The following is a 26956-nucleotide window of genomic DNA, read 5'->3' on the forward strand; positions in this document are numbered from 1 at the left end:
CCACCAGAGTCCAGAGTCAAAGCCAAGCGGCAAGGATCTTTACTACAAGTTCGAACTTGGTCCCTCCTTTACACAGTATACAAGAGGGCCCCGAACGATGCGAGCGTTTGCTTTTTATAGCCCGAAAGTTGTAGGGGAACAAAGAAATTCTTTTGGCTCCTGCGCTTTCAGTAACCTTGAACGGCTGTCTCTTTATCGGAGACTTTCCAGGTGGTGTTTGTACTGGGCTCAGGGAGTTTGAGAGATATATTGTGGTGGGATGGGAGGATGGGATGTGTTTGTGCTAGGCTCAGGGAGTTTTGAGCCCGGGGCTGAGGAATGTGCCCAGCTCCTTTCAGATGAGCATGGAGAAAAGTGTCCTTCCAGTTCATTCAGAGAGCAACCTGCTGCATGGTGACTTCACTAGTACATGGGATGGAAGGGAAGGGTTTCCTCTTAAGCCATTTGCAGCATTTCACCCTGTGCCTTTTCTGCTTGAATCTGGAATCCCCACACTTGTAGAACATCCAACAAGCTTCCTTCCGAGTTCCTTAGACTCAGGTCTAGGAATCAGATACTTTTTATGTATTATCGATGGCATCTTATATGAGTAAACTGCATCCCTCATGCAGTCTTGCAATCCGACAGTTTCAGCCTATGAGGGTTTTGTTGCTGGCGGGGACAGCTGGCTGATTGTTTGAACCCTAGGGCAGAAAAGCACACTGAAAAGGCGGAACATTTCGCTTTCAGTAAACTCGTTACATCTTACACTTTATTTACGATGGTGGTTTACTCAGACTCTAAAGTTATTTTCTTATTTATTTTGCAGAACATTCTGATGTAAAATCCCATGGATTTTACGGTGTGCTGCACAGACCCACGGCACAGTGAGTGGAAAGTCATCCAAGCGTCTAGTCTTCCTGGGTCAGCAGTATAGAATGGGTTCAGGAGTGTGTGACTCTTGTACACTTCAAAAGCCTGGAGACAAGTACTTCCCAGCTGTGCGGCAGAAGTGGGCCCTGGGTACAGAGCCGGAAGATTCCAGATTCTCTGCATCGCTGACCCAGAGCTGCCTCCATATCCCTGGCTGCTCAGAGAGGCCTGAAGGCCCCAAGAGCAGGTGCAGGGGAGCGGGTGGCTCTGGCCGCTATATATTGAGGCAGGGCCGCTGGCTCCTGCTTCGACCTCTCTGCCTTTGAACTGGTTGTCCTGGGACAGGTGGGTGTCAGCATGGGTGTAGGGGTGTGGAAGGGGATCATGTCCTGCAGACGGACATCTAGCCAATGGGGATGCTGTGGGAGTGCGTCCTGGGGTCACTCCAGGCTATCTGGATTTTCTGAGTACAAGCATTCAAAACATTCTGGGGTTACAGCAGAGGCATGGCCTCTGACAGGCAAGGATGACATGTGGCCAGACACACCTGGAGGTTGTGGGAAGTCTGTCGCTTTAGGAACCCTGTGGCCGGGCTCAGCCTAGAGCAGGGAAGAGGTTCAGGGAAGGTCTATGGTATGCCTGGCACTAGCCCTGTGCAACCAGGCCCGTGTGGATGGTCCAGGCCACGGCCAAAGTGAGGCTTTTATCTTAGAAACATGGAGGATATTTCCATTTTTTTATGCACCATTTTCTGAATCAACCACATAATCATTGGTTCCTATAGCAAGAATTTCACCAGATTCTACATTTTATTCATTCATTGGGAAACGCTTGCTGCCTTCTCTGTGCCAAGACCTGGTCCAGGTTCTGGAGATGCAAAAACAATGAGCTGTGGTTCGTGCTCTCTGGAGGTACCTGAGCTGTAGAAGGGAAAAAGGTACACGTGCTCAGCATGGTGAGATGGTTCATCAGCGTAGGTGTACACCCAGAGATGTGGAGGCTGGTGCCAGATCTCAAGGGATGGTCCCTTCTTGGAATCAGAATTGTCTGCATAAAGTGGTGGTGGGATGAAGAAACCTGGGGTGAGGCAGCGGCCCTGGGGGCTGGATCCGGAAAGGTCCTGAGATGCTTCTGGTCAGGACTCAAACTCCAGGAAGGGATGCTTCAATGTGAGACACTGGTGCCTCCTTGGTGAGGTAGTGATGGGGGCACCACTGCCGTGCTCGCTCTGGGGATAATTCCCCCCAGGGGGTTTGGGCTCAGAGGCAGGGCCCCACTGCATGTTGGAAAGACAAGGTGTGCTCTTTCAGGAGATTGGTCACATAGAGTTAGGACTAGACCTGTGAGCTCACAGAGGAAAGGGCCACAGTCAGGTCCTGGCTCTGCCTCCTTGAGCAGCTGCTCGGTCTTGACCTGCCTCAGTTTCCTCATCCATGAAATGGGAATGTTGGCATTATCTGCCTTGTGGCTTTCTCACGAGGGTTAATGAGAATGTGCAGTGCCTGTTCCATTGTAAATGCTCAATGCATTGTCCTGTGGTTGTTCTTAGAGTCTTCCAAACTTACTCTATGGGAAGAAATAATCATTTAACAAGCAGAAATAATCTGTGGGGACATAATTTTCATTTTTGTAAACAATTGTATCTCTTCTTTACTTGAAATAGGTCAAAATCAGAATATGTAGTAAATTTAGCCTCCAAAGTTTAGCTAAATGTGGTAATACCTGATGATCTAACATGGGCTAATTATGCTTTGGGGTCATCTAACGGGACTGTTCAGATGTAGTCATTGATCACTGCTAAAATCCTCACAAATATTTGTGTGTGGTTATTGTTCAGTAATAGCAACCCTTTCAACTCCAAATACAAGCTTCGAACAGGTTCAATGATGGGAGCTGCCCGAGGGACCCAGGGCATCTGGTTTACTCCCAGGAGAAAAGTCACAGCAGACTCAATTCATCACTTTTTGCTGGGAAGCTGCTTCTCTCATGAGATGAAGTCGTGGCCGTCGTAACTCTTCCCTAAACTCTTCCCTATCAAACTGGGCGCGCTCCCTGGCCTCTGTTAATGAACAGCGACTTCATGTCCAGGAAGTGCACTGCTTGTTGTGAGGCAGAAGATGACGTGGATCCGGGCCAGGTGTCCAGGAGGGAATTCTGACATGTGAGGTCCAGGAGAGGATCTGGCTCTGTGGACTCAGGGCCCAGGCCAGGCAAGTGCTGGATTCGAGATTGGCCTTGGTTCTCTCCTAAGGAGTGTCTGGACAAGGGAGTGATTGACAATTTTGTGTGTGTGTGTGTGTGTGTGTGTGTGTGTGTGTATAAGATCATTGACTTGCTGGTTAATATAAATGACAAATGACAAAAATAGAACCCTTTCGTGTAATTCCCTACCCTGGACACCCAAGATCCCAAAGCAGGATGCCATCATTTTCTTATCATAAACTGTGCCCCAGGCAGAGCAAAGGTGGTCGTGGCCACAGGACTCTTGCACTGGTGGGTCCTGCTGCCATCCTGCCCTTCTCCACTGCAGCCCCAGAAACTCCCTGTCCGTCTTATGTCTAATTTCACTGGAAATCCCCCCTGGGTGGTTTGCTGGTATTTTCTGACCTGAGATTCAATCTCAGCTCTTCACTGTCCCCATCTCTTAGCAGATCTCACTGGCTGGGGTTTGAACTGGTGATGCCAGTTCAATCTCTGTAAGGACACGGTATCTGGGAGGCAGAGCAGACGTAGTCCTGGAACACGCAGATTGGGCTGAGCCTCACCGCCTGGCTGGGCCTTGCTCTCCTGGTTAAGACGGGTGGGTTAGCGGGCCTGAATGGGGATCCTGGCAGCCTGTCCACTCTCCTTTCTCAGAACCCACTGCTCCTTCTCGCTGCCCATGTGATCTCTGACCAGGAGTTTTTTCTCTAAGTTCTGGCCTGTGGTATCCTGAGGACCTACCTGGGAGTAAGTGTGTCCTGGTGCCCCACTGGCTTGGAAGATTGAAAGGGTGGTGAGATCCCACCATGTGCCCTCCTGGGGAATGTCGCGGGTGCTGGGCCAGCCTGAGTCCTCGTGGGAAACAGATGCATCCTCAGTTTGTGGAATTTAAGGAGAGTTTAATAAGAGGATAATGTGAAGGTGGGCAGAGTGTGGGGAGGGCACAGTGCTTTGTGCTGGACATGGGATCGCGGGGCATGTACCATGCTGTGGATTGAAGAGAGAAGGGGGAAGAACAGCTGGTGGAAATGAGGGGCATGGGGAATCTTGCAGGAGCTGTGTCCATCACCCAAGGAAAGCACCCAGTCTGCGGGAGCCCTGCAGGCAGAGAGCAAGGATGGGTAGTGTGGATAAATACTCACCCTTCTCTCTCCTCCCCCACTGCTTCCCTCCCATCTCCTGACAGGGCTTCCCAGTGGCTGAGCCCACCTGGAAGCCAGGCAGGTAGCCTGGTGAAGCCTTGCGGGTGGGCTGCTATGCAGCACCTGGTGGGGAAGGGTGACGAGTGCTTTTGCAGAAACAGAAGCTGTGTGCTGCACGAGGAGGTGGAGGCAGCTGTGGCATCCTGGGCTTGCTGCAGTGTCCCTGTCCACAAGTGAACCAGCCATTTGCTCTCACTGTCTTTGGGACACAGGTTTGAGGTGTGTTGGCCTCTCTGGCTCATCCTAATAACTGTGCATGGGCTGCCCAAGCCTGGGAGACACGGGTGTGAGCAAAGGGGAAACCCAGAGCCTGAGACCTCACATGCTGGCCATGAGAATCCACAGACAGTGCTGGGAACCGTCTGCAATGTGTGCTTGTGGTTCATGGGATGGGAAATACCATGGCTGAGCGGTGAATACCAGCATCTCAGAGGTGGACGCAGACACAGCACATGGGAGGGCAGGCAGGGGGCGGGGGATGAGTGGGCAATTTGGAAATGGAAGATGGAAGGCAGACCAGGCACTGCTGAGAACTGCAGCCTGCTGGTTCCAGGCTGCATCCGCAGGGTGTGCCAGGGGCCGCCGACATCCGGTGTGCATCCGGAGTCTCACCCGGCTTGGTTGTTGCCTCATAGAGTTTTGCTGACACTAATTTACTGATTCATTCGCTCAGCAGCGTTGATTGCGCACTATTGTTTGATTGACACTGGTCTAGACACTGTGGGGTATGAACATTGCCTAAGTCTTGATAGGTGTTTTCAAGGATATTTACATCTGGCAGGGAAGATTAGAAGCATTTACTTACATATGCACAAGAAGCCAAAATAGGGGACTTTCAAACATGCACTGCAGACCTACTCTGGGGAGGGGGTTATGGGTGGTGGGAGGGGTGGTGTGTCAGCTGCTACCTGGAAGGAAGCAGGGGGGGCGGGGGGCAGTGTCAACATTTTTCTTTCTATTTTAAAATATATTATTTAACCAAAACAGGGTGTAAAAATATATGCACTCAGTGAATTGGTTCACTGTGACTGCCACAAAAGATTACCATGAATCTGCTGGGTTAAAACAAAAGAATTGATTCTCTTATGGTTCTGGAGGCCACAAGTCCAAAATTGAGGTGTCAGCAGAGCCATGCTCCCTCTGGAGGCTCTAGGGGAGAAGGCTTCCCTGCCCCTTCCAGCTTCTGGGGGCTCCAGGTGTCCCTGAGCTTGTGGCCACATTGCTCCAGACTCTGCCTCCATCTTCATACGGCTCTCTCCTTCTCTCTGTGTCTTCTCCACTTCTGTCTCATATAAGGATACTTATTTTTTATTTAGGACTCACTTGGTTAACCAAATGATCTCTTCAGAGTCGTCATTTATTTTCATCTGCAGAGATGCTTTTTTTTCTTTTCCCAAATAAGGTCACTTAGCAGTGTAATGGGGGTTAAGATGTGGATATATCTTTAGGGGGTACCATTTCACCTGCTACATCTAGTTTAAAAATAATGGTAAGATAAAGAGCCACAGGGCTAAATCAGAATGTTCTGGAAACTTAGAAGCTTTTGGTGTAGGGTAGCCAATAGTTCCACTTTGCCCAAGACTGTGCTGGTTGTAGCATTGAAATTTCTAAACCGTAGGAAATTTCCCATTTCCAAATCTTAGGAAATTTCCCATTTCTAAACCTTAGGAAATTTCTCATTTCTTGGCAAAACCGGGCAGTTGGCCATCCTACCTCCCAGTGTTCCACCCCGATCACCTTTCCCTCTGTCTTTCTCTCCAACTCTCTACCCACCAAACACTGCCCTCAAAGTCAACTGAATCCCTTGTCCTTCCTTACGGTTGCCCCACCTCTATGTGTGTCTCTAAACAATAGACTGCTTAGTTTCTCTCTTTTTGAAGTTACACACAGGTAACTGCACAGTCTGGAATTTGTTTGCTTCTTTTGCTTGATGTGGTGATTTTGAGATTCATCCATGTCTGTGCATATGGCAAATCTATTTTCACTGCTGGAGAACATTCTCTCGTCTGAGTATACTGTACTTATTGTTGGTAGATGGGCATTTGGGTATATTCTGCCTGTCTTACCTGTGAATTGTACTGCTCCAGACATTCTCCTATGTATCTTCTGGTGCACTGGGCAGCCTTTTCAAGGGCCTATGCCTAGGTGCCTTTGCTTGCTGGGGTTTTGATAGGGACACATTTAACCTATTAGGTGATGTCAAACTTTCAGCAAAAAGGAAGCAGCTCTTTGCTTTCCCCCCAGTGGGGACAAGAGCCTGTTGATCCATGTCATCTTCATGCTGGGGCCTTCAAGGTTTCCCGCCTTCTCTAAAGGCATGCGATGCTTCAGGATCATAGTCAGTCTTGATATCTGTTCAAGGAATTGCCCTGCCCAACACTGATCACCATGGTATCCTTTTGCAGGAGTGTGTTGGGCTATTCTTGGCCATTTATTTCTCCATGTATGATTTACAATAATCTTTTCAAGTTCCATATGGAAAGCAAGTCTCCTGGGGATTTGGGTTAAATTTGCACTGGATGGTACATCAAGGTGAGGAGAAACAAGCTCTGTGGAATCTTGAGGTTTCCTGTCTAGTACTATGGTCTTTATCCCTCCTCTGGGTCTTTTTTAGCTCTTTTAAATAAAGTTTTGTAACTTTCTCTGAAAGATGCTTGTGGATATTTGGTTATGTTTATTTCTGGATACTTCATATTTATATTGCTGTCACAAGTAACATCGTGATGGTCCTAAATTATATCAACAAATTAGTCTATATTTCTCTTTTCCAGAGGTGGGGCTTAACTCCCCATCCCTTGAAAGTGAACTGGATTTATCTATTTGCTTCTGATGAAAAGATGAAAGCTGAACCGACAGTGTGTGAATCCAGAGACAAGGTTGCAAAGTGCACCATGGCTTTGGGCTCTCTCTCTCTTTTCTCCCGCTTCCCTCCTTCTCCTCTCCCTCCTCTTCCTCTTCTCTTTCTCTGATTACTTATTCTGGGAGAAGACAGATTGTAAGGACATTCATTTGTTCTTCGAGCTGTAAGAACATTCAGAGAGTTCTGAGGAGAGGCCCACGTGTTTTTGAATGTTTTTAGGCACTGTCGTATTCACTTTGATAATATTCTGTAGGAGTTTGCGTCTATGTTCACAAGTGAAATTGGCCTGCAATTTTCCTTTCTGGTCCCTGTCTGCTTTTCATATTGAGATTCTGCTAGCCCCATGATATGACTTAGATGATTTTTCTGGATCTCTCTTCTAGTTCACTAATTTTTTCTTCATCTGCATTTAATCCACCAATTAATCCGATTATTGAGTTATTTTTAATTAACCTTTTTATTCTGAGATGATTGTAGGTTCATATATGGTTGGAAAAAAAGAATACAGGGAAATCACGCATATTCTTTACCCAGTTTCCCCCAGTGGTAACAGCTTGAAAGACCATAGTACAATGTTATAGCCAGGATATCCACGTTGATACAGTCATTTCCATCCCACCGGATCCCTCAGGTTTCCCTTTTAGGCCCATGCCTACTTCCATCCCCAGCCTCATACCTGATCACTGGCAACCACTAATCTGTTCTCCAGTTCCATAATTTTGTCATTTTGAGAATTCTATAAATGAGATAGTATAATGCATAACCTTTTGAGATTGGCTTTCTTCCGGAGCATAATTCTCTGGAGATTCATCCAGGTTCTTCCTTGTTATCAATAGTTTATTCCTTCTTATTGCTGAGAAGTATTCCATGGTATGAACGGATGCACCACAGCCTGCCTATCCATTCACCTGCTGAAGGACATCTGGCTTGTTTCCAGTTTGGGACTTTTACAAACAAAATTGCAGTAAACATTTGTGGATGCGTTTTTGTGTGAACTTAAAATTTCAGTGGAGTATTCTATACTTCTCCCTTTACTATACTTTTCTGAGATAAATGCCCAGTAATGCAATTCCTGGATCTGGAGATTTATTTATTTGTTTTTGTGGGGGGTAGTTTTTTAAAGTAGAAATTCAATTTTCTAAACACAGAGCTATGCAAATGATCTATTTCATATTGGGTGAGCTGTGGTAGTTTGTGTTTTTTGAGGAACTGGTCCATTTTGTTTAAGATTTCAAATGTATCTTGTGGAGCTTTCTTTGTTTTATTCCTTTATTATTTTTTGAAGTCTGCAAGATTTTTTGTGATATTCCTGATATTGGTAATTTGTGTCTTCTCTCATTTCTCTTTGCCAATCTTTTAGGAAGTTTGTCAATTTTATTGATCTCTTCAAAGAACAAACTCTTTGCTTCATTAGTTTTCTCTGTTTTCTGTTTTCAATTTCATTAATTTCTGCTCTTATCTTTATTGTTACCTTTCTACCTTCTGCTTGCTTTCATTTATTTTGCTCTTCTTTATCACGGGGCTTGAGATGTAGGCTTAGATTACTGATTTGAGACCCTTCATCTTTTCTAATGTAAGCATCTAATACTGTGAATTTCCCTCTCTGCATGGCAGTAGCTTTGTCCTACAAATTTTGATATGTTGTATTTTCATTTTTATTCAGTTCAGCATAAATTTTTATTTTATTTGAGAATGTTCTTTTGAACCATGAATTATTTAGAAGGGTGTCATTTCATTTCCAAATGTTTCTATATTTTTGTGCTATTTTTCTGCTATCGATTTCTAATTTGATTCCATTGTGGTTGAAGAATACAATCTTTTAAATCTGTTGGGATCTGTTTTATGGCCCATGATGTATCTTATCCCATGGACACATAATAAAGATGTGTATTCTGTTGGTCTGATGGTAACAGGCCATCAGAACTTATTAACATTAGTGTCACTAAAGTTGGTATACAACCCCCTGCTGTTAAATTTGACTGGCTTAAAAACATGAATCCTGCTGTTGTTTGGCAGAATGTGCTATAAATATTGTATATGTTATATTGCTTGGTGGTATTTTAAACTTTTTTGTATTATTGCTGATTTTATGTTTAATTTTTCTATCACAGTTGAGAGAGGGGTAATGAAATTGCCAACTACAATGTAGATTGTTTATTTCTCCTGTCAGTGCTATCAATTTTTAACTCCACGAATTTTGCAGTTCTGCTGTTTGATGCATACACATTTAGGATTGCTATGTCTTCTTGGTGAATTGTTTTATTATTACATAATATTCCTTTCAATCTCTGGTAATTTTCTTTGCTCTGAAGTATTCTTGGTCTGAAATTAACACAGCCACTCCTTTCTTTTGATTGATACTTGTCTGAATTGTCTTTTCCCATCTGTTTACTTTTAGTCTGTTTATTTCATTATATTTGAAGTAAGTTTCTTTTAGACAATATATAGTTGGATCATGTTTTTAAACATACTTTGCCAATTTCTCTCTTCTAATTGGTGTATTTTGACCACTTTCATTTAATGTAAATATTGAAATGTTAGGATTTCAATGTCATTTTAATTTTTGTTTTCTGTTTGTTCTTTTTTTTTTTCTCTGTTTGCTATTTTTTCTGTCTTCTTGTGGCTTCCATGAGAATATTTTAGAATTCTATTTTGGCTTTAACCATAGTATTTTTGGTTGTATCCCTTTGTATAGCTTTTTAAGTTGGTTTATCTAGGTATTATATAAGCTGTCACAGCCCACTGGTGTGGGCCATTTATCAGTTCGAGTAAAGTATAAGAAACCTCACCTCTCCTTTTATCCCTTTACCCTCCCTCATATATAATATACTTTTCTTAAAATTTTCTCTACATGTATTCAGAGCCACATTAGGCAGAGTTATGATTTTTGGTTTAACCCTCAAACATAACTTACAAGATTTGAGAAGAAAATAAAATATATTATATTTGCCTATGCTTTTGCATGCCGAGTGCGTTCTTCCATCGTGATGTTCCAAGTCCCCTGATTCTCTTCCTTCCTGTTTAGAAAATTTCCTTCAGTCATTCTTTTCAATAGGTCTTCCGGCAACAACATTCTCTTACTTCTGTTCTCCAAGAAGGTCTTATTTCCCCATCATTCTTGAAAAATATTTTCACTGGATAGAGAATTTTCATTACTGAACAATGTGTGATGCTTCCTTTCTTCCCTTCACAGTTGCTGCTGTGAAATCCACTGTCATTCCAATAGTTTTCCCCTGGAGGTAAGGTGCCGTTTCTCTTCTCTGCTTTCAAGATATTTCCCTTCTCATTAGTTTTTGGAAACTTGACTATAATGTGGCTTTGTATGGATTTCTTTGGATTTATCTTTTAGGGTTTGCTTAGCACTGGAAGTTTTAGGTTTATGTGTTTTGCCAAATGTGGGAAGTTTCCATCGATTGTTACTTCCAGTTCTGTTTCCACCTGCCCTTGGTGGCACCCATGCTAGGACGCCTGTTACAGCCTTGCAGGTCCCCGAGGCTCTGCTCACCTGTTTTAGTCTATTTTCTCTCTGTTGGTCAGATCGGGCAGTTTCTTTTGTTCTACTAATTCTTTCCTTTGTTCCCTCCATTCTCTTGGTAAGCCCATCCTTTGGGCTTTTAACATTTTAACCACTATATATTTTTTTCAGTTCTAAAATGTTCATTTGGTTTTTATTTACATCTTGTATTTGTTAAGACTTTTGATTTATTATATGAGACTCTATTTCAAGCACGTCCGAAACATTTTTTGATGGTTGCTTTAAGAAGTCTTTTGTCAGGTAATTCTAAGATCTCTGTCACCTCAGTGTTAACCATGGATTGTCTTCTTTTCATTCACTTTCAGAGCTTCTTGGTTCTTGTTATCATAAACGATTTAAAAAAAATGGAATCCTGAACATTTTAGGTACTATGTTGTACAACTCTGAATCTTATTTGAAACAGGAGTCACAGCTGGCTTTCCCTGACGCCACTCTGGCAGGAAAAGGGGCTGCTGTCCTGTTACTGCCAGGTGAGGCTGGAACTCCAGGCTTCCTATTTGAGCTCCATTGGCTTCTAAGGGGCTGCGCCTCATGACTGTGGGTTGGGGTGGAAGTTCCAAGTCCCCACTAGGCACCCACTGATGACTGCTTAGTTCGGGTGTGGAGTGTGGGAGTTCCTCATTACTTCTCCCCATGTGGCCCCAGAGGAGGAGGGCCAGCCTTGTTTCCACTGGATGCTGGTAAGATTCCTGACTTCCTACTAGGTGTCCTCTGACACCACCCAAGCAAGGAGCAGGAGGGGGTGGGGAAGGACTTTCTCATTCCTGGATCCCTCGGGCTTGCCAAATCCCAAACAGCAAGAAGGGGAGGGGAGGGTGTCTTGTTCCTGCTGGGTGGGGTGAAGGTTGAGGCTCCCCTTATGGGCTCCATGGATATCCTAAAGGGGTCCTTCTTCTGCCTCTGGATATAAATGTTCCAGCTCCCTATGAGGTCTTCTCTGACGCTGTCTTGCAGTGGGGAGGTTGAGGCACCTCCATCAAACCACGTGAAAGTGGAAGTCCAGGCTCCCCACTTGGCCTTGGCTAGTATCAGTGGCCGAGATGGTGGGTAGGGGAGGGGTGACACAGATTTTTTTTCTGTGATAGTCAGCTAGAGTGGAGCTCCTAAAAGTTTTCTGTCTTTCCAGGCTGCCTCTGTCCTGATCTACTGCTTGCAGGGAGCAAACTTTAGTTGGGGCTTTCTTTGTCTGCACCTGTGGGTATTTCCAGATTGCTGGCTGCTTCCACCTGAAGTCTGAGATATGTAAAGTGAAAGAAAGCCCTGAGAACTCACCACTCTGTTGTTCTTCAGGTCCCAGGGTCCCTCATCCATCTGTCTTTTCTTTACCCTTCAGAAACTGTGTGTTTCCAAGAACAACGTCCAGCGTCTTTAGTTACACTCGGCAGGTGGAATGATGCCTCCGTTCCAACTTCCTGGACCTGGAGATCACTGAGCTTTTTATTTTAATCATCATATTTTTCATCTTTAGAAATTCTTTTTTAAAAATCATTTGTGCTCCTTGTTTACAGCTTTCTTCTTTTATTTCTTTAAAATATCAATCATAATAAACGTCTGCATGTCTGCTTCTGTTGCTTTGCACTCACGCGATTTATTTTCTTACTTAGGAGACAGGTTGCTCTTTTCCCTCAACGCTACCCACGAACTTCTTTGAGAGGTGGGTTGAGATTTATTTCCTCCAGAGGCTGCACACTTACTTCTTCCTATTGTCCGGGGCATTTCCACTAGGCACCGAAGTAATTAAAATTTCCTGTTTGAAGTTTTTTGATCTATTCTACAGTGAATTCAGACAGCAGACCTGGAAGAGGACTGTCTTGTGGTTTTCTGGGAAAGTTTTTCTCCTTCCCCCATGTGAGAGTTGAGACAAGCACATTTATTTGTTTTCTGTGTGGCAAGGGTTATTGCTTGCTGTATGTAAAGGTGGACACAGCCCTCTGAGTTCTAGCTTAATATAGAAACCTCCCTTGGGATTACCCAGTGGTCCTTGGGTTTTGTCTGCTGCCCCCATGTGTGTCCCGTGCAGCCAGCAAAGGAGAAACTCCAGGATCCCAAGGCTCTGCAGAAACCCCAGGGCAAGACCAGCTCTGGTCTTACCTCCCCTGGCTTCCATTTACATATTGTTTTTGTCTTCACAGAATACTGTATGCAGCCAGCACTAAAATGACAGAGTTCTCATGCACCATTGTAAGTATTTCCTGTGAGAGGGCCACTCAGGGAAGCTGTTCTGCCATCCTGCTCACAGGAGGTGGGTGGGATTTACACGTGGCGGCTGCGAGAGCTGGAGATCTCCTTGGGACTGTACTGAGATAAGGGCCTGCTGGGACTGGCAGGTAGAGGCCGGGCAGGCTGGAGATTTTTCACAGGAAAGGGGGCCTGATGAGATGATGATAATCATAAGACGTTAGGAAGCTCTGGCAGGTATGGGCCGGATGAAGTGAAGCGAAACGTGGAGCTGGGAGTGTCATCGTGGTTGGGGCAGCAGATGAGCTGCCGAAATTGGGGATAGAAGGAAGGAGCAGGTAAGGGTACTTCGCAGGACTGTAGCACTTGGCAAACCCCTGCATAGGTGGGTAAGGCTGGTAGAGAAGTAGGGGGCGGCTCTGGGAGTCTGACAGGGCCCGAGGTGGAGGGTGACACTCTACAGAAGGAAGAAACCAGGAGGCGCCAGCGAGGGCAGAGGGGAGAGGCAGCGCCTGGGACTGATGGGCTGTGAACATCCCAGACGCGCCTTTGGGTGTGAGGCAGCAGGTGGGATGGTGCATCAGAGCTGGGAGAGGGCGGAGGGCTGGAGGCCTGGGTCCGAGAGTCATCTCAGGGACTCTCTGTCTCCGGGAAGGGCTGTAGCAGCTGACAGTATCCTCAGGCTTAGTTAAGCCTTAGGCTCTAAGTGGAGGTTTTCCTCGGAGTTCACACACGCTCTTCTCAACTCTGAGCAGGGGCAGGTGTGGGGTCAGCAGAGGACAAGGCCTGGGCAGCAGCCCCTGCCCCACCCCTGCTTGGAGGGAGGGGTTGGCCCCCAGGTGATTTATTTCTCCCTCGCCTCGTACTCAAGGCTTCCGGGTTAGGCCTGAAATTTGGCAAGCCCGAGGGATCCAGGAGTGACAAAGCCCTTCCCCCCCTCTCCTGCTCCTGGTCAGACCCCAGGGCCAGCATTTCCTCTGGCTTTCCCGTCTCCTGCATGGGAAACCAGTCCCACGAAGCAAGCCGAAGCTCTTATTCTCTTCCCTCTGCAAGATGTTAGGAAACCAGAAGCCAGGTGAGGTCGGGAATGGGTTGAATCCTCGGGACTTGCTCAGGTTGAAGGGTACTGGTCGTCCATGGGGCAGGGTGTGTGGTCTTGCCCTCTCTGTGACCGTGGGAACAAGGAGAGGACTTGGAGCAGATGCTGATGAGCCCGTCCCCAAGGGCCATGCCTGGATGCCCCCGAGGCCTCTGTGGTGGTGAGATGGGGCCTTTCTTTCCTCAGCACTCGTCACATTGAGCCGGAGAGGGCTTTGTAAATGCTGGACAGGTGCCCAGTGTCCACTGGTAGGAGGGGCAGACCCACATAGACGGTTTGTAAAGCACTTTGGGCCCCACTGGGACCAGGTCCTCTTGCTGTGACTCCAGCTAATCCAGCTCCCCGCTGTCCATGTGTGTTTATCCATCAGGCCATGTGGGCGTCTGCGAGGCAGTAGCTGACTGGGACCGCAGCAGCTGCCCACACCACAGTGACTGCTCAGCAGACCCCGTTCCCAGACAACGTCCCCTCTACTTCGCTTCCTTCCTGGAATGGTGGATGCTGGGGACACATTTCCACTCAAGATTTTGGCTAACATTTCACAATAACGGGTCATTTTCAAAGTCACTGAGGGAATCAGTTCCCAGGTCTCTATGAAATGTGGAAAAACTACTTGGATTCTGTGGCCAAAACAGCATTTTCTATCAGAGAGGGAGCCGTTTGCTCCATTTTCCTGAAGCCTCAGATTTGAGTCTCCTCAGTCATGTTTTAGTGTCCTGCCCTCGCAGCGGGAGCAGAGACAAGCACAGAGAGAGGTTGTGTCCCTCCCGGTGTGTGCCTGTTGACAGGTGCTCGGACAGTGATTCAGGCCTGTGTGTGCCTGTTGACAGGTGCTCGGACAGTGATTCAGGCCTGTGTGTGCCTGTTGACAGGTGCTCGGACAGTGATTCAGGCCTGTGTGTGCCTGTTGACAGGTGCTCGGACAGTGATTCAGGCCTGTGTGTGCCTGTTGACAGGTGCTCGGACAGTGATTCAGGCCTGTGTGTGCCTGTTGACAGGTGCTCGGACAGTGATTCAGGCAGGAATGAGTGGACTCTTCGTGTGAGTGCTGGGCCAGGGCCGGTTTGTCCACACTCTGGGTTCCCCATGTTCCCCTTTGTGTTCAGTTCCCTCTGTGACCCACAGTGTGCTAATAGGCTTGAAGAACTGAGTCTTTGCAGGTCACTTTTATTTCCTTATCTGTCAGTCACTGGGGACAAATCACGTTCATGTCTGGAGGGGCAAATGCCTTCGACAGGAAGAAAAGCAGTTGTTCCAGGGCTCACTCACAATCTGCAGGCACCAGGAAGACACGCTTTCCCTGTGGTTCTTTTCTTTTTGGAGACAGAGTCTCACTCTGTTGCCCAGGCTGGAGTGCAGTGGCATAATCTCAGCTCACCGCAACCTCCGCCTCCTGGGTTCAAGTGATCCTCCTGTCTCAGCCTCCCAAATAGCTGTGACTACAGGATCCCACCACCATGCCCAGCTAATTTTTGTATTTTTAGTAGAGACAGGGTTTTGCCATGGTGGCCAGGCTGGTCTAAGACTCCTGACCTCAGCTGATCCCCCTGCCTTGGCCTTCCAAAGTGCTGGGATTATAGGCATAAGCCATCGCACCTGTGGTTATTTTCTGAAGAGCTTTCTGCTCCTCACTCATTTCCCTCCTTGCTCTGGCCTTCAGGACATTCGGAGTCCAGCTGGATTCACAATCATGGAGAGAGACTGGACATCCCTGGTTAGGACGGTGGTATCTCTCTCCTCTTTCAAATTATGACCTCCTCAATTCTGCATTACTGTCAGTATATTATCTGATTGAATTACTTTGCATTATTTTGGGGAAGAAGAGGTTGAGGAGGGGAATAATGCATGGGTAAAAGAAAAGAAATGATACTTGTGAGCCAACTTTAACCATAGTGCTGTGAGTGAGGGCAGCTGCTGTGTGTCTGAGTGTGATTCCATCTAGCCAGAGACGGATGAACAGCAGCCTGTGCCAAGCAGAGGCAGACGCAGACCCAGCTGGAAAATATCAGTGCGGTTTCTCAGTTCACGTGGGCTGCCGTAACGAAGTCCTGCTGACTGGGTGGTTTCAACATCAGAGATGTATTTCTCACAGTTCTGGAGGCAGGTCTGTGGTCAGGATGCCAGCATGGTTGGGTTCTGGGGAGGGCTCTTCTGGGTTGCAGGCAGCCACCTTCTTGCTGCGTCCTCACAGGCTGGGGCGAGAGCTCCCTGGGGCCCCTTTTATAAGGCGCTGTCCCATCCCTGAGGCCCCACCCTCATGACCTAATCACCTCCTAAAAACCCCACCATGTAACGCCATCCCCTTAGGGGTTAGGTTTCAACATATCAATCTGCTGGGGACACAGACATTCAGCCCCTTGCACCTGCTCCTGGGGCCACGAAGTACTGTGGGAAGAGGGCAGCTTTGGGCCAGCATTCACATCTTGGCTTGGGTGCTGCTCAGCCATGTGACCCGGGGCTGGGCAGCCTGTCTGAGTCCTGGCCTCCTCGTCTGTCCACATTGGATGTGTGGTGCTCCCTGGCAGAGCTGTTGTTGGGACTGGAGAAGGGATGTGTGGAAATGGACTTAGCATGACATTGGGATCCTGCTGTGGACTTGACTTTGTGGGCACAGGTGGAGTTAGGGCAGAAGCCCCACTGATTCCCTGAAGTATAAAGTGAGACTGTCTCTCAGGGGTTCCTGCTGCCCAATGAGCTCCCGTGCACTGTCCGGGCTGGGCCACCCAGCGGTCTGTGGGAACGGGCACACACTCTGCCAATCCAGGCCCCATCCCTAATTGCAGATGCCCTGAGCAGGCAAGTGTGGATGCAGGCTTGGTGCAAGCTGTCCTTTGGACTAGAGCTACAGCTGCTCGCATGGCTCCTGGTGGCACTAGGGCCCAGAGTCTGGCTTGAGGAGGGCAATGCCATCCTGTTGGGAAGAGGTAGGAGGTGGGGCTGCTTAATGACAGTACTCAGCGTATCCTCGGCACCTCTGGCAACTCTCAGCTCAAGACACACCTACAGACCACAGCACAGCAGTGATGCTGCTGACAGAGTTCAGGGTCTACTATGTGCTGCGTGCGGTGCAGACAGGCTTTGGCTCAGAAATACCTGCTGTTCTTCTCTCTGCTTGCTGGTGCCCGTGTTGAGGTGGGAAGGAAAAAGTGGGGTATGGCCAGTGAGAAGAGCAGAGACTCTTTGTCTGCAAATGCCACTTGTTGTCCCTGTGCCAGAGCACAGCTCCGTGGACCCTGAGGTTCTGCTGTCCTGAGTTCTCTGTCACAGTGGGGAGTTCACGGCAGCAGTGAGGCCAAGCCTACAACCGGTGACTAGTGGACCCCTGCTGCCACTGAGCCCCTTGGTCTGAACTAGCTGGCACCCTGGTATGAGCAACGGCTCACAGCACCCACGAGGCTGCTGGGGGAGAAAAGCCACCGGGACTCCTCCCTGGTCTACGACCTGGCACCTGGCTGGTACCTGCTAAGTCCAGGTGTGCGCGGCTGAATGAATGACGGTGTGAGCCAGGGCACCCACTGGAAGTCCTCAGGCTGGGTGCTGTTCTCAGGCAGTTTCCACCCACTAGAACAGAAGCATTCTGTCCAGAGTCAGCACAGGGAGGTCGAAAACTCCTTAGCTCTGTATTTAAGTGGGGCATCTGCCAAAATGTGGATTTCTGGGCTGGGGGATTCCACTGGCTGCCACGGATCGGAACTGGGGGTGCTGGGGCACTCTAGCATGGGGTTCTAAGCAACACTTCAGGTGATTCTCTGTACACTGGAGTTTGGAGACACTGATGCTGGCTGGTTCAGTCTCTGCTTCAAGCTGAAGCTTGCAGAGATGCTGTGCTTGGTGGTGTCATCACAAGGAGGAATGGACACTCCTACGCCATGTGCGGGATGGGGGAGGCTGTAAGACACTTGCTGGGATTCTTAAACCCACTATGTATTGAAATCAAAGCGTTGGAGCTTTGAAACGATAAAGATGGCTGGGTTCCACCCTGAGATTTGGAATTTGTTGACCTGGGAGGGGTCTGGGCAGGTGTTTCGTGAAAGCTTCCCCCATGCTATTATTGAGTGGTTAGCATTGATAACTCAAATAAATGTCTTAAATGTCAGGTTTTTATGACCCATAATTGGGAAAGATGGCAGCAACTCAGGTGCAATTATGAGTGCTCCCCAATATCACCAGGGTGCCCTTCTTTGGGGTGCCCAGCAGAACTGAGCTTCCCCAGCCCGTGAAGTTGATTTGGCCAGGAGACCAACTCTGGCCACCGGTTTGGTAAAAGTGACGTCCAGGCCCCACGCCCACGGCTCCTGCTGCTCTGCTGACCACACTGGGTGTGCGGTGAGTGAGGAGCACACTGCACTGTTGGAAGCCGCTGTGCTTTCGAGCTTATTTGTCTCCACGTTGCTCCCTAGCCTCTCCTGACAGACATGTTGGGTCAGGTTTTACCAGGTGTTAAAACTAACCAGAGTTCTGAATTATAAAATGCCTCCTTCATTACCTTAATAGAATAAGTGAACTGGGTTTTCTTTCTTGAGCAAACACAGCTTTCTGAGTCCTCCAGTTTTGCTTTTAAGATGTCACTTGTTGAGGGATGAAGCCAGCCTTTTGGTGCAAAAACGTTTTCTGTTGCCTTGTCAAGGCAGTGCGCTGCCTTCATGGAACTTGGTTATTTAGTTTGTCCCTGGGAAACGAGTGTTATGTCAGGCAAAAAAATCCAAAATGAGTAGAGCAAATGGGGGTCTTTTCTCATGGAGAAAAATGCCTCCAGAAAGTCGATTGATCCGTGATGGATGGGCATATTGGGCTCTGTTCTCCTGAGTTTTACCAAGGGAAATTTCAAGTTAAGGAGAAGGAAGGAAATATACCACTTACTTTATTTTATTTTCTATTTTTTATTTTGTTGAGATGGAGTCTTGCTTTGTCACCCAGGCTGGAGTGCAGTGGCACTATCTCGGCTCACGGAAACCTCTGCTTCCCGGGTTCAAGTGATTCTCCTGCCTCAGCCTCCCCAGTAGCTAGGATTACAGGCATCTGCCACCATACCAGGCTAATTTTTGTATTTTTGGTAGAGATGGGTTTTTGCCATGTTGGCCAGGTTGGTCTCGAACTCCTGATCTCAAGTGATCTGCCCGCCTCGGCCTCCCTGAGTGCTGGGATTACAGGTGTGAGCCACCGCATTTGGCCCCACTTACTTTAAAATGCATTTTTTCCTGTCAGGGAAAATTTAGCAACTGTTATGATTTGCTGCTTTTTGTAAGAATTTTTTTTTCAACTTCTAATGCATTAGATGTAACATAAGCTTCCTGCCAAGGTGAAAGCTTGCATTTAGCAAGTGATGAGTCCTACTTTATTTAATTATTAATTAGAGTGATGGCTAGGCTGAGGGAAAGAAGTGGAGAATGTTAGGGTAATAGAAAAGAATTCATTGAGTTCAGATGTCCTGACATTTGCATTTTATAAAATTTCTGTTCATGCTTCGGGGAGAAATAACTTTAAAATACTGGTGAGAGTAAGCAGCCCTTCCAAAAATTCAGTATGTATTTTAAAGTTATTTTTCCTAGCTCTGTACTGATACTTAGGGTTTGAATAATTATATGACTCCTTTTTAAAAGTCAAAATTCACTTGACAAGGGCCAATTTGATTTTTCTGAAATATTTTATATGAAATTAAGAATCTTGTAACTACTAAAAACTTCGGAGAATGTCAGAACAGAGAATGCTGGCAATGGCTCGCACTCTCTTCAGTGCCAGTTAGAAAAGGGTTTGGAATGTACTCTCCTGTTCTGGAGGTGTGCTCCACGTCCCGAGCCGCTCAGGTCCCCAGAACGTGATAGGACCTGGAGGGCAGTGAGCTCATCGTCCTTGGTGTTTGAATGCTATCTATCTGTCCCAACCTGGTAGGCCACCTTCCTCCTGGGAAAACGAAAACCAAATAATTGCTTCTGATCAGATCCCTGGGAAGATGTTCACCAGGACGCAAAGTTATGTCTAAAGAGGTGGGGGTTCAGGCTGGCACTGTGGAGGCCGTGTTCATGCATTCATCCCAGAAGCGGCTCCCCCGAGAGTAGGCTTGGGGTGTGGAGACTGGACCAGCATGGGGATGATCACGGCCTCTCCTGTCCTACAAACCCCTGACCTGCGGCTTCTCCTCTTCCTCCCAGGACTGCACTTTCTAGGAGGAGGACATGGCATCCAGGATGCAGGAACTTGTCCTGCATCAGGAACCAGCTGCTCAGGTGCTTGTCCTGGAGAGAGGCTGGTGCCAAGTTGCAGTTGTGGGTTCTCTCGCTGGCTGGCATTGAGTGGGTGCCAGCCTGGTCCATGGGTACAAATTGGACTCCCTGGGCTGAGGAAGATGAAGGTGAAATCCTACTTAGCTCCCAGGCCACATTCACATTTAGACTGCCCTAAGTTCCCTGCTATTTTTGTGGAAGGTATGGGCATTGCTAATAAACACAGACTTGTACACCTGTGGGGTTAAAAGTGAGTTGACAAGGCTTGTGCACCAAATTGGGCCCACGGATCAGGAGCAGCCCGCAGTTTTCTCCGTGAGCGGGGTGGGGAGAGTGTCCAAGGGTGAGGAGCAAATTCATTCCAATGGCGGGAGGAGTCAGCGTTCCCTCCAGGAAGCCAGCAGGGCTCTCCTTCCTCTCCTCCATTAAAGAAGGAAGGGAAGGATCCAGAGGACAGAGTGGGGGAAGGGAGGCAGACGACATGGGAGGGACAGGAGGTGGCACAAAGAGAAGCAGGACTTTCCGGACCAAAGCCTTTTGATATCTCTTGGCATAGTCTGGGAGCTCAGCTCTGGGGACTGGGTGGCACCCAGGGCTGCAGGTTGCCGTATCTGCAGTTCCCAGGCATCCGCTCCCTCCTCCTTGGAAGTTGGCTTCTTAGAAACAAGGGAAGCACCTTACAGACCCTCCTCCTATGAAATTGAGCCCTTGTGTCCTTGTGTGCCCTCAGAGAAAGGAGAGCAGCTCTTCCCACTGCACACAGGGGAGGTGGGTGCCACCACTTGCATTGGCCACCATCGTCCTAGTCACATAGCAGTTTCCCTGAGTGTTGTTTAAAATAAAAGCCAACTTTTAGCCTGGAAAGCGGTGGAGAAGCACTGCTCTCTGACCATACTGGATGAAATCTCTTCTTAAAATAGTCTTCTAAGGGCCTGCTGAAAATGAACAATTATAACAGGAATAAAGTGTGAAGAACGGCCCATTTTATTTTCTGGTTGCAAGTGGATTTCTTTTTTGTTGCTTTCTCTTAAACAGCTGCTTAATTGTGTTGGCGATCTTGCTTGACTGCATTGGAGGATAAAAAACACACCAGCGTTTGCTTAAATCCAGACTCCTATGCTGATTATTCTCATTTTTGGTTTCAATGCAGCACTTCTTTTATTTGAACAGCAGCACCACGTTCTGTTCTTAGCTGAGGGCAGCACACAGCAGGTGGTGGAATAACCCTGCCCGCCACGGTAGGAACAGAGGCATAGGAACTATTAGCAATTCAAATGGCTGAGCTCCCTCGAACCTCCGAGTTTTACATGTGTATCCGGGATAACTATGGGTGTTTGTACAAGAACAAACATCAGGACTGGGGTATAATTTTCCCAAAGTAGTCACTCACACTACCGTGGGTCAGAGATCGTAGAACAGGAAGCCTTCGTGGACGTCAACAACAAAATAAGGGAAATTAAATGTATGCTGGATGCAAGTGGGTGTGCCAAATGATGCGTCCTTGAAATCATCTCTCCTTGTGACCTGTTCCTTTTCTCTACCCCAGAGACAATGTGCCCAGACCATGGTGGATTTTGGATTCTTCTTGAAGGCGGGTTCCTAGGTTGTGGGGAGTTGGCTCTGCTGGTGGGGGAGGCCAGGGCTCCGTTCATCGCCTTGCTGAGTTCCCTGTGACTGCAGGCTTCCCCCAGGCTGCAGGAATATATCACCACGCCATTGTCACAGGAGCTTGGGTAGCTGAAAAGTGGCCAAGGGACTCGAACATCTCTATTTTCTATGGAAAGATAATAGAATTCATTTTCCAATTGTTCATCGAGGTAAAAATGTTGAATTCAATCTCCATGTATGACACTTCCAGGGAAATTTGAAACGGGGATGTTCAGGACGGCTGTGGGGGTTTCCGTGCTAATGCCATTTTACAGACTCACTGGTCGTACCCCCTCCTTGGTACCCGAGGCATTTCAGTGACATGCGAACCTGGAAGATGAAGAGCAGGTCTCTCCTACACTGAAATGGGTTTCTGCTGGCACAGTGCATCGCTCCTCTGCACATAGGTTTATATTCAAGGTTGAAGAAGAGAGAGCTGCCCAGCCTCCGGAGTGTACCCACCAGGAAGTCCGCTGCTGGTGGTCGTCCATGGGAAGAGAGCCCACAGACATCTGCCACATGACCGTGGTGGCATCACTGGCTGAGGAGGCACAGCCCTGCCAGATGTTGTACAGTCTTTGCCTTTACTTCTGGTCCTTCCTGCTGGCTCCCCGTCATCATGTGACTCTTTTTCCTCCTTCTTGGGTAACGGATGAGAGCAATGATACAGGAGTTAAGAAGAAATGACTTAGGCAGATAGTGAGGGTAGGGAAGTCCTCGGTAAGGCTTTCCTTTTAATGAAAAGCAGCCCCAAATCATTTTCCTTTCTAACAAAGAGCAGCCTGTAAAATCAAGCTGTGGCATAGATGCGGGCAGTTGTGCCAATCATGTTCAAAATGGCGGCTCCATCTTCCCTTCTGTCAGGCAGCTGTACCGTGAGGAGCAGACAAGATGGCGCCGGCCAAGGGGAAAGTTCATTTGCATAATAAGATCTGGGTGGGGCGGCCAGTCTTCCCCGAGCGCTACCTAAACGTCATACGTGATCGAACCAATCTGTGAGCCCCACGTAAATCAGACACCGCCTCTTCAAGCTGGACTAGAAAAATCCAGCGCATCCACCTGCTGGCCTATTCCTCTGGGAAGTTCCCTCTCTCGCTCTCCAGAGAGAGCTGTTTCCTTTCTTTTTCTTGCTCCTAAACTCCTCGTGTGTGTCCGTGTCCTAAATTTTCCTGGCACGAGAGGATGAACCCCAGGTATTTACCCCAGACAAGGTAGCCACTTGGGTAACAGTCTGTCAAGTTTACCCCAAGGCCATGCAGTTTTGTTGTCGGGGGGATTTGCATATTTCTTTTGTAAAAATATTGTTACAATTAAACCCAGTTGAGTAAAGCGTGCCCATGGAACCCCTCAGTGGCATTTCTATAATTTGGAGTTTTAGCACAGTTAGAAAAGGCTCATTCATGTTAAAGTCTTTATTGCTCCAGTTTGAGGCTACACAGAACACACTTCGTCTCCCTGGGTTCTGGCTCTTCCTCTCGACAGGTGCATAGGTTCAAGTCTCTTAACCACACATTACCACCTACTTCTCCCCTTAACACTCTAGAATCCGTGGTTTTTCAAAAATGCTTAACCATTTTCCAGTAAACTGGCGTAGGGGCTAGGAGATGCCACTCTAAGGTCAGGCTCAGGCTTTGCAGGCTCACCTGCCACTTCACAGCTGTGGCCCTGGCCTCTGCCAGGCTTTGCTTTGCTTCGCCTCTGTGTTTTCGATTTCTTTCCTGGGAAGTGAGGTTCTAACAATGGCCCAACTCAAAGGCCAATCATGAGGATTAAGTGAAACAGCACGTGTAAGTACTTAGACCAATGTTGAGCACGCAGTGAGAACTTCATAAATCGTTGACGTTATTAGGCAGGTCCAAAGTCCCAATGGTACATATTCTCTATTGTGTTTGAAAACTCAAAAAATTGGAGACCATCGAAACAACAATCAAATAACTACCAGGTTTCTACACCTTTTATGTTCTTTGTTCTACCAAACAAAGAACATTTTTATGTTCTACCAAAGAACATAAAAATCTGTTGGAAAGTATTGGAGAGTTATCAAGATCTAGGAAAGGAGAGGAGCATATAGAGGAGCCTGTTATTTGGGGTGGGTTTCACCCTAGAGATGTTTGCAGTTTTTGAAAACGATGGCCTATAGGCTGAGAAGCAAAGCAAGTTCTCTGCAGGCACGGAGGACTAGGAAGACAGAACATGAAGTAAAATTTTGATAACTAAAAGATGCACTTCGTAATCCCTAGGAGAAGCATGAAAAGAGTAGTAAAAGCATGTGCAACTATCACGCTGATAGAGATAGCAAATGGAAAAATAAAAAAAATCTAAAAGATGGCAAGAAAAGAGATAAGAGAGCATAGAAGAGTTAGAAGATAGGAAGTAAATAATAAGATTGTACGTCAACTTTCAAATATACCAGCAACCCTCAGGCTTTGGTTTGGGACCTTAAAGATTTATAATTCCAGAAAAAAATAAGAAAAGGATAAACAAGAAACAGAGGTGCCAATACAGACTAGCTTAAAATCACTTCAATCCGTGATTGGATTAAGGCCATCAGGGATGACTTGTTCCCCTAGTTTAGCTAACTAAAAGAAAAGATGAATAATTTCTAAAGGAAGATACACCACTCAAATCCTCAAATTATCCCCACTGTTTTTCATATGAAAGTTTTCCATTTCATTAAAAGAAAACAGCTAGACATATGAGGAAAGAAAGCATAACCAAAAATCAAAAGAACATAAGCAAACAAAACAGATCTACACAGTATCCAGAAGATAGGATTATTGACATGAAACTGTGGAGTTCTCAGACAAAAACTTTGTAACAGCAATGCCTAATATATTTATGTAAATAAAAATTAAGATAGAAGAAATTGACAAAGAATCGGGAACTATAAAAAAAACCCAAAATGCTAATTCTGTAACTGAAAAGTACAATTATAGAAATTAACCATTCAGTAGCTGAGTTTAACGACAGATCAGATAAGTCAAAGGGAGAATCGGTAACCCTGAAGATATGTCAGAAGAACATATCCAAAATTCAGTCACTGAGAGATAAATGGATAAAAAATGGAAAACAGAAAAGTGGTAATATTAGGATGAGTGATGTGAATTTTATAAAAAACAATGAATGAGTACAGATAATTCCTCATAGCCCAGCTGAATGCATAAAATTGGGGCTCAGAAGGCAAAAAGTGAGAATAACAAAAGACACTAAATGACAAATGTAAGGAGTACTATAAAACCTGGGGTAAATACTAAGAAAACTGCAGTAAGCAAAGTATAGCAAAACTGCTGAAATCAAAGACAAAGAGAAATTCTTAAAAGGAGACAAAACAACAAACAAACAAAAACAATCCACTTCTTACGTTCAGAAAAACAAGATTGATAGCTGACATTTTAACGAAAATGGTGAAACACAGGCAGCAACAAAAATATATGTTTAAAGTGTTGAAGGAAAATAACTGCTTATCTAGAATTCTGCATGCTGTAACAATATTTTTCAAAAATGAAGACAAATTAAGATTTTGAGACAAAGAAAAATATCAGCACAGATAACAGTAATAGAAACAGTTATTATGCAGGCAGAAGAACAATGATCCCAGATGGAAGTTGAGTGATACAGAGAGGAACTAAGAACAAAGAGAAAAGTAACTATGTGGGTATATTTAAAAGAATATAATAATAATGTTTAATGGGTTTTAACAAGTATAGAGTCCTAAAATACATAAACTCAATAGTATACAAGTTGGAGGGTGACTAATGGAGCTAATGTGTCCTAATTAGAAGGAAATAAATGCACATATTAGGAAAAAAGCTAATAATTAATCATTAAAAAATCCACCTACAGAAGCAAATTAAACCCTAAGAAAGTAGAAGGCTGGAAATAATTATGAATATAAATTAGTGTAATATAAAATAAATATACAGTACAGAGATTTAATGAAGCAAAAGTGGAATCTTTGAAAAGGGGCAAATCCCTGCCTGGTACCACGAGAATTCAGGACTGCAAAGGGGTTAGTGTCACGGACCCTGTAGCCACCACACGGATCACAGGTGACCAATCCCTGGGAGAAATTTCACAGAGATAAATTTGAACATTGGGATAAAATTATTAAATTCCTGGAAACAAATAGAAAAACAGACCCATGGGAAAATAAAATCTTTGAGTATTCTTTGCAGAATTAAATATGACAAATTTATATTTTTATACACACACACACACACACAAAATACACTTCATGTTCAAAAGGTTTCAACAGCAGATCCTATCAAACTCTGATGGAATAAATTATTCCAATCCCACCCAAGAGAACAAAAAAAGAAGCTACAGATTCCAATTTCTTTCATAAGAGTCAAATAACGTGTAAGTGGAAATTTGACAAAGACATTACAAGAAAATAAAAATTGAGTTTGATGTCACTCACAAATGTAGATTTTAAAATCCTCAGCAAAACGTTAGCTAACCAAGTCTAGCAATGAATAAAGTGATCATACATGACATCCAACTCACATTTATTTTGGAATACAGGATTGATTTAACATTTGAAAGTCAATCAGTGTAAGTCACCAAGGGACCAGAACAAAAAAGACAACTCACGACATTTCAGTAGATGAGGGAAAAGCCTTTGATAAAAACTCTTAGAAAATAAGGAAGTAAAGATATAGAATTTAACCTGATGGTCACATAGAACATCATATTAAATAGTGAAATATTCAAATATTTTCCCCTAAGACTGGAAGCAAACAAGAATGTTCTTTTTTAAAATACCATTTCCATTTAACATTATGCTAGAATTCATAACCAGTGCAATAGGGAAAAACTTAAAAATAACATCATAGTTGCAAGAAATAAAACTGTCATTATTTGAATATTATTTGGAGTGTATACAAAACACTTCAAGTAATCGATGGGGAAATTATTAGATTTAAGATAGTGGGATGATTAATGTGAGTGTCAACTTGATTGGATTGAAGGATGCCAAGTATTGTTCCTGGGTGTGTCTGTGAGGGTGTTGCCAGAGGAGATTAATATTTGAGTCAGTGGACTGGGAGAGGCAGACACACCCTCAGTCTGGGTGGGCACCATCTAATCAGCTGCCAGCATGGCTGGAATAAAGCAGGCAGGAGAAGCTGGAAAGAACAGATTTGCTGAGTCTTCCGGGTT

At 45.9% G+C, this 26956-nt stretch overlaps 1 long non-coding RNA gene across 1 annotated transcript; it reads left to right on the plus strand.

The window, feature by feature from the left end:
• Nucleotides 1-343: 343 nt before the first annotated feature.
• Nucleotides 344-23645, plus strand: LOC126962318 (uncharacterized). The gene is made up of 4 exons (XR_007728648.1): nt 344-1197; nt 12256-12305; nt 12784-12832; nt 21185-23645. It is a non-coding gene; the product is annotated as an uncharacterized LOC126962318 (long non-coding RNA).
• The last annotated feature ends 3311 nt before the right edge of the window (nt 23646-26956 follow it).

The sequence above is a fragment of the Macaca thibetana genome, chromosome 9, assembly GCF_024542745.1.
Source record: "Macaca thibetana thibetana isolate TM-01 chromosome 9, ASM2454274v1, whole genome shotgun sequence".
NCBI classification, from domain to species: domain Eukaryota; kingdom Metazoa; phylum Chordata; class Mammalia; order Primates; family Cercopithecidae; genus Macaca; species Macaca thibetana.